The sequence below is a fragment of the Mastomys coucha genome, unplaced genomic scaffold (assembly GCF_008632895.1).
Source record: "Mastomys coucha isolate ucsf_1 unplaced genomic scaffold, UCSF_Mcou_1 pScaffold14, whole genome shotgun sequence".
NCBI classification, from domain to species: Eukaryota; Metazoa; Chordata; class Mammalia; order Rodentia; family Muridae; genus Mastomys; species Mastomys coucha.
Genome location: NW_022196896.1, coordinates 81,113,832 through 81,120,416, shown reverse-complemented (window position 1 = coordinate 81,120,416; position 6,585 = coordinate 81,113,832). Strand labels below are relative to the sequence as shown.

The following is a 6,585-nucleotide window of genomic DNA, read 5'->3' as shown; positions in this document are numbered from 1 at the left end:
CTCTCTCTCTCTCTCTCTCTCTCTCTCTCTCTCTCTCTGTCTGTCTCTCTGTCTCTGTCTTTCTCCCTCCCTCCCTCTCTGTCCCTCCCTCTCTGTCTCTCTGTCTCTGTCTCTGTCTCTGTCTCTGTCTCTCTCTCTCTCTCTCTCTCTCTCTCTCTCTCTCTCTCTCTCTCGTTTCAGTGTCCAGTGTCAAAGAGGAAAGATAACCAGGCAAATTCAAACTTACTCAGAGTTTTTGCTCAGTTTTAAAAACAGAGTTATAGCGTACAATGGAGTCCACCTGCCACATGTGGAAATGTGAGGGTGTGACTTTGTTTTGTACTTAATTCCACACAAATGTCAAAAACATCTCTCTTGGTATGGGGCTGAGTTCTTGGGGGGGGGGGATTCCTGGGCAGTTACCTGCCTGTGTCTTCAAAGAGTTCATAGTTTTGTTGGTCTCAAGTCTCACTTATGACGAAGACCCATCAAAGACAATAAATCAGAATTCTAAAGGAAAACAGGCCTTCTGAGGCAAAATGCTTGGTGTCTATGTTGTCAACATTGACAGGAAGAGAAAACTCAAAGGTGAGGGTAGAGGTTTTTGAAAAGGCTTCAAAGAAATAAGACTTGGGCAGACCTGGGGGTACAGTATGGGGGTTAGGTTGCGTTGGGGTGTGGCTGTGTGTGAGGAGTGTGTGCAGGGTCTGGAGGAGGGTCTGGCAGAGCAGAGGATGGCAGTAGCCCACAGGAGGGGGAGAGCAGCAGAGATGGACAGGCATACCCCATGGGGGCTGTGACTCCTCCATTGACCATAGAGACTCCCTGGAGCCACAGTCCACCCAGCAGCACTGTGTGGAGCTTGGAAAACCCAAGTTTTCTGGGCTAGCCTGGGCTCCATTTCTACCTGCTTCTCTTTGGAACTGTGTGATTTTGAGCCTGTTGCTCAATCTCTCTGTGCTTTGAAAAATAGAAGTAATAATGGTACTTATCTATGAGTTTGTTAGGAAGATTAAATGACTTAATTACCAGGAAAGCTCTCTGGTAATATCTGAATGGGCATAAGCTATTTGAATACACCAGGAAAGTTTATTAAAATGATAAACTTCTTGAAAAGCTTTCTCAACAGTACCCAATGCACAGTAAGCTATCAATAAATGTTAACTATTATTTTATTACCTAATAATATGTAATAGAGACAAATTCAAGAGTACCTTAAATGGCTTAAATGCAGAGGTTAGCCTTGAACACAGAAGCTGTGGGTAGCCATAACTTAATTTTTAGGAGGGAAAGCATATATTAGGAATTCTGCATTTGTCAAATGTGTGTAATATAATTGAAAATATTGCCAAAGAATAAATCAAAATTAAGATGGTTGATGGTAGCCCTGGTACATTCTTTATCAAATTCACCAAGGGTCAGATGTTTTGAAGTGAATTTTAAGGAACACAAAGCTTTGTAGTTCCAGTGGTTCACCTTCGTTAATTGTTGTGTTGAGCTAGATTCCACTGACCTCCTGGGTGCTGGCCTGGTGATGGTGGAGATCACATAGGAGTAAATGGCTGCAGTCTTATGCTTGTTACTGTGGAGCTTGGCAGCTGGCTTTTAAAAGAGTTGGGGAAATTCACTCTTTGGCACTCCCAGAAGACCTGACATTCCAGCAGAAAGAAAAATTGGATAGATGGTTCAACAGAGTTGGGGGCTGAAAGAGAGGCATAAACAAAGACATTTCATGGAGAGTAGCGCCCCTCTACAAGGACACAAGCATATGACCTTGGTGAAGAAAGCCCTAGGGCTGGGTGCCTGACATGTGTGAAGGGGTTGTGAGAAATGAGGGAGGAACGGAGGAAGACGAATCTAGAAGGCTCTCATATGTCCTGCCAAGGAATTGGATTCTATCTGGAGGCATTCGGAAGCTGTTAAGGAATTATAAATGGGTGTAGGATGGGTTGTGTCCCATTTGTGAGTAAGAAAGATCCTCTGATAGCTATCCAGACAGACTGGAGGCCATCCAGACTGCAAACACTTGGCAGCTTCTTCCAAGTGTCCTGGGTAGAAAAGATGAGGTCGTAGGCTAAGGATGAGGCTGAGGACCTGCAGAGGAGGGGAACGCTGACTAACAGTGTTAGCTGTGTGACTCTCAAGATAAAAGGGAATCCTACTTCTAGCCAAGCCCTCCATCTCACTGATTAGGCCCCGAGTTCTTTCTGCAGCCATCATAGCAGAATTATAGTTCCCACGGTTAGTTAAATGACTGTGACACTCCATTGTTGTGTGCCCCTTGTCCCCACTGTGCCAGCTCTGAGGTTATATAGGCTCCTGCTCTTAAGAAATATATAATCTATTTGGGGACCGGTTACATAAACAGTGACTCTCCTACATGCTAAGTATGTGATTAGAGCAATTAACACTGCCACTGGGATATAAGAACACGTAGAATCCTGTCTTCTAAGGGATTTTTTTTTTTTTTTTTTTTGGTTTTTTGAGACAGGGTTTCTCTGTATAGCCCTGGCTGTCCTAGAACTCACTCTAGACCAGGCTGGCCTCGAACTCAGAAATCCACCTGTCTCTGCCTCCCAAGTGCTGGGATTAAAGGCGTGCGCCACCACTACCTGGCAGAATCCTGTCTTCTAAGGCCAGGACTGACTTCTGGGAAGAAGCTGGGGTCAACTAAGACTGAGATGAGCATCTGTTAATTAGGTCATGGTGGTGAGAGAATTTTAGATCCTCCAGTGTAAACTTATTTTCATTATTATTGGTTGAATAATAAGCATTAGCCCAGCTACAACTTCTTGGATTTTTGACATTACCATATCAGTGAATGTTTTAAAAACTGTAAAATGTATGCGCATAGACAATAACATTCATGTAAAGTGCTCAACCTAACAGCAGTATAGTAGCAAACAACCGTAAGTGCTTACCTAGGCTAGATACCACTCTAAAGGTTATAATTATCACAGAATGACTATAGGGTAAGAGCTCTGGAGTTAGCCCCATCATTCAAGCTCACAGAGCCAGTGAGGAGTAGAAGCTGAGACCCTGTCCTTGGCCATTTGGGTCTGGAGATCCAGTATGCCAACATATGGTCCATTGCCAGACTCAGGCTGTGCAGTGCCACACCACCATCTCTGTGAGACCGTGGTGGCTGAGCTGCTGCCCCCTTGAGGATTCAGTGTGTATTGCAAGAAGGAAGGCCTTGCAGAGGTCTAAGCAATGTGGTGGGTGGGGCAATGGGCTCAGCACTCAGTGCAGTGCCCCTTACTCTAACTCATTATGCCATCTTTTGTTTATGCCAAGATCTCACTGTCCTTGTCCCTCCCTAGGCTGAAACACAGCTTATGTCTATGAGAGCTAGCTTCATGTCTTTCCCATTGGCCTATTACAACTATAGTCAAATTATGCTGTACAAATAAAGGCAATCTGAAGTGCCAACACAGAGGTTTGGCATAAACAGAATGAAAAAAAAATTATCATTCAGATGAACCCAAGTATTTGATTCTAGTTTTTAGATTGTTATTAAAAAGAAAAGATTCTTCCGGGAGAATTTTTTAGATCCCAAAGATATTTGCAGTGACCTTCAAGAGTGTGTTAACAAGTTTGAGAAACATTACCTGAAGCAGCAGGAGAGATGGAATGTCAGACAGAGGGGCCTGCATGTGCTTGGCTCTCGGGAGGAGAGAAAGATGGCCACTGAGAATCTAGAATCTCTGTAGACTGGGCAGTGGCCACTCCAGAGGAAACCTTGGTAGCCATGTTAGAGTGTTTGGGCTACTCAAGCCACTGATGGCATTTGTTGGCTGCAAATGCAGGAACCAGTCTTAGCATTATCAGCTATCCACAAATACCTGCAATAGTAATTGGAGTGACAGGTAGCAGTCCTTAAAAGTTTTGATTTTTTTTAAAAAAAAATTGGGAACAATTCAGGTTAAATAATTATAAGATGATTCCATTCCAAGTTAAGAAATGTGTCTTTGTTTCATGTTTTGTGTGCTTTAGCCCAGCAAATCCTTCTAATTACCCTGTGATGTGGACACTGTAATTTTCTCTAAGTTCCAGATGATGGAGCCATTATATGCTTGCCAATCACTAAGTAGTTAGAAAATAGCAAAGCCGGGACTCAAAACCTCTGACTCCGTCTCCTTAAACAGTGTTCTTTACCGCAGAGGGTTAAGAGAAGTTCTGCAGTACATTAGGTATAGGAAGGAGCAAACATGTCCCCTCATATAAGAGGAAAATTAAAAAGACTCCGATATTCTCCTCGTACAAAAGCCCCTTCACCTCTGATAGCACGCCACAGGAACATCTTACAGACATCATTTATTTTGGACTAGTTGAGTCGGAGCTGCCAGCTAACTGCTAAATTAGAAATAGCTAAATACAAATGGCTTCCATTAATTTTATGACTTGCCAAATAAATGCAGCAATTTAACTGGAATTGGTCTCCTTTTTCCTGTAACTTATGCATTGTTAATTTTAGGGTGATTTGGCATTTTTAATCCCAGTGCTCCTCAGTGTGTGCCTGAAGTTAAGACCAAGGCTTCTCACCTAACTATGACAGCCATTCCCAGAGTTTTCTACTAAAGATTTCAAAATTGTTCCTCTATGAGCAGTCTTATTACAATAAGGAACTTTTTTTTTCCAAACATTAAAATCCTTTTACATTATTCAGAGATTCTGAATTCTGCCCTTCTTCCTTAATCTATAGTTTGACTTATGAAGCAGTGTCATATTCAAGTTGAAATGTCAATAATAATAGCACATATACCATCAAACCCTGCACTGAAAAGCCTCCTTATTAAGTACAGAATAAGATATAATGTAACAAACAGAATTTTTGCTAGAAAATCCAAATCACAGTAGTTTTATCTCTTTTATCTTTCTAAGTAGCAGTGACAGAGAAAATAATTAGTTAATGTAGATTGTGATGAATTACTGAAAGTAGAAAGATTGATCAAAAGTATTGGTAATAGGTTATAAAATATACTATGCAATTGTTACACTGTGGCTTTCTGTTTTATCTAGTTTCTTATAGATGCTGTTCTTATTTCTCTAATTCATGCTCGCTCTGCTCTATATAAAATATATTTCATCATAAATATTTTGTTTACATACAAACACATATATATGTATTATATACATATATAGTTATAAAATATATGCTATATATAGAAACATGTATGCATGTAAATAGTACCTCTTTATAAAATATACTGATCATTTGTGTACATATGCATATATATATTATTTGTCCTTATAAGATATGTTGTGTATCCCTACATGTACGTATGTATATGTGAATGTATATATTCAAAAATGAGGTTCATTCAAGGCATCATAAGAAATGCAGTCTTGACTTAGACAAATTTGTTTAGAAACTTAAAAATGTCATAGAAAATAGTCTATACATTTTTAAAATTCTATACATTCTTCATATCCTCTTTCAAAAGTCTAGAAATACTTTTAATCATTTATTTTTACTTAACCTCTCCCAAACAAATCAAATTACTGTATAATAGTAACATTAATTTCTAAGTTTCCTTTAGTTAGATTTAAAGTATATCATACTTTTTAAAAAGTACTGTGCTTTATTAAATCAAGTGGGATGATATAAATAGTCACATAAATAAAAGCCTTTCCTCCCATGCTCTGACTCCTTTCCATGGGCATCATTGATGCAACTGCCTTTTAGAATCTTGTAATGGGGGTGGATAAGTGACAGGAGAGGCAATTACAAGCAGTTCTCCTGCACATGATGTTGCCCGGAAGACTGGAAAATTACATCTCTTGATGGATGCCAGCTATTACATACACTGGGCTGGAAATCTCCATATATGGCAAGGAAAACTAACAGAAAATGGAAGAAAACACCAACAGAGGCCAACACGGAAAGAGAAAGAAAGGCTCATTCATGACGCTTGGCCTTTTGCAAAACACCGAAGACTGAATTATCTGTGGCACTTTGTCTACTTTCACACATTCACACACATACTAAGTAATAACATGGGATGGAAAATAAAGTATTTACAACCAAAGCTTAACAAATTCAAATCATATGTGTTCCTTTATGAAGCATGGGATCTGAGAATGGACTGCCTTGTGTCTGAGAGTACACCTGAGTCATTAGTGCTGCAGGGCTTGTGCAGAACACCTACACATCTAAAATGAGTTGCTGCGTGAAATGTTTATGGATTCATAGCAGGTACACATGAAACTATTGGTTATGAAGCAAGGACAGTGTATGGCTTTGGGTCCTTGTACAAAGAGAGGTGGAGAGGGGTGCTCGGAGGAGCGTTAACTAAAGGCAGGAACTGCCTGCCCTTCCAGGATCATCCCGAGGAGGGGCTCCTATGTCAGGCTTAAATCTTTCTCGAGATTCTTTTTGTAATAACTTTTAGGGAAAGTATGCTAGGTTTCTGAAGTATGTGCTCAGTGATGTCTATTGATCCTGTGTTTTGTAACTGGTATAGTGATGTGGCTTGGTGTGTATCAGCATAGGTTATTAGGAAGATGAACTTTTGCCTACAAAAGGTGAACAGTTACTTTTATCAACATTTTATTTTTATTTATTTATTTTCTTTTTTTCCTTTTTTCTTTTCTTTTCTTTTT

At 40.0% G+C, this 6,585-nt stretch overlaps 1 protein-coding gene across 9 annotated transcripts in view; it reads left to right on the top strand.

Moving 5' to 3' along the window:
* The window catches only part of Ankrd44 (ankyrin repeat domain 44), a 290,453-nt gene that overhangs the window by 185,513 nt on the left and 98,355 nt on the right, over positions 1 to 6,585 (top strand). The window lies entirely within an intron of this gene.